Raw genomic sequence first — 1,623 nt, 5'->3', positions numbered from 1 at the left:
AGAAGGGGACAGCAGAGGATGAGATGGTTGGGTGGCATCCTCGACTCGATGAACATGTCTGAGCGCACTCTGAGAGATTGTGAAGGACAGAGAAGCCTGGTGTGCTGCAGTCCATGGGGTCACAAACAGTCAGACACAACTGAGTGACTGAACAAGAAGCCAAATAAAGTAACTGTGCGCTGCGGTGGGCTCCTTGGTTTCTTCAGGCTGAGCTCCAAATACCGAGTGTGATACATTGACCACCTCCAATGTAAGCTGATTCCCCAGCATATTTTCCACCTCCACATCTGAATTCATGAACTGTGTGTGCAATAGTTCTTGATCCAGATCCTGCCAATGGCTGATTCCAAATAATGGCTCTTCCATTTATATTGGTTTTACTTGGGTTGAAATCCAAGTTCTTCTCAACTGCCAAGTACCGGGGGGGGGCGCAAAATCTCCATTCACTTCCACCAAATCCATGTCCTAAAGATTCAGTCTTCTTTTCTTTAGTGCCCCACTGGAGGCAGGGACAAGACCAATAACTACAACAGAGAAATCACGTCTAGATACAAAATAGCCCACAGTTCTTGTTAGTGTGAAGTTATTCTTTTTGACAGCATCTTCACTATCTATGAAAATATCAGATATTTCTGATACATTCCTTACAGTGATGGTCCCTTCTTCCTTAAAACTGGAGGAAGTTTATTTAACTGCACCAGGCTCATTGGTATTAAGCCTGCTCATTACTTGATATTACTCATTACTTTCTCCTGTCCTTGTCTTTACCTAAACTGATATCATCTCATTGTTAAAGTAGCCAGCATCATCAGCAGCTTTTCATCTCTGCTGTGACTACAGGGTGTTTGTTAAATTCTTCTCTACTTATTTTATGTTTTGCAGCAAGATTCTCTGCAGCAATTACTATGGAGACTTGGACACGCTGCCCTGTTAATGCTGCTCACAAAGAATCTTCCAGCTTGAGCTCTGATCCCAACTTGGTTCTAATACTTACATTTCTGATGCAGTAGGGAGCCATGCTTTTGGCCCCTCCACACAAGACAACTTCAGCTATTTTTACACACGTTTCCTGACATCCATACACAATGGAGTGGAAACCAGAGCCACAGAGCCTATTAGCAGTGAGAGCTGAGGTCTCTTTGGGGACATCCACCTCAAACTGACATGCCTTGCCAAGTATGCAGCATCTGAAAAGCTATTTGCTAGGCTATTTTAAAGGATACAGCTCAAGAACAGACAAAGAGAAGAAGGCACAGGGCAAGGTAGGGGAGGTGGGTATGGGAGCTTCCATCCCCTCTGGGCACATACCTGTCCCAGTACTTTCATCTGTTCACCAACCTGAAGCTCTGATTAGTCTTCATTTGTGAAAGAAAGTCTTACAAAACAATGGAATTCATTTTTAATAGTAGAATTTTTGTTAATCAAATTCTGGAGAGGATAATATCATTTGATGCAATGGGCAGTTTAGGTAGAAGTTTTAATCTGCTTTTAAAACTTATGGCAAATATAAGGCTAATCTCCCCTATGCTGTTAGTATTTGCACTTGAAATTTTCTTTTCATTTAGTTTCTAAGCTAAAAGAATTCTGAATTAGAGGAAATGAAGATATAGGTTTAAAATATTC

General features: G+C 41.7%; 1 pseudogene; it reads right to left on the bottom strand.

The window, feature by feature from the left end:
- Positions 1–202: 202 nt before the first annotated feature.
- On the bottom strand, positions 203–1,326 carry LOC136164137 (3-ketoacyl-CoA thiolase, mitochondrial pseudogene; annotated as a pseudogene).
- Between the last annotated feature and the right edge of the window lie 297 nt (positions 1,327–1,623).

The sequence above is a fragment of the Muntiacus reevesi genome, chromosome 3 (genome assembly GCF_963930625.1).
Source record: "Muntiacus reevesi chromosome 3, mMunRee1.1, whole genome shotgun sequence".
Taxonomy (NCBI): Eukaryota; Metazoa; Chordata; class Mammalia; order Artiodactyla; family Cervidae; genus Muntiacus; species Muntiacus reevesi.
Note: the sequence above shows the minus strand (reverse complement) of the source record. Positions and strands in the feature narration are given on the sequence as shown.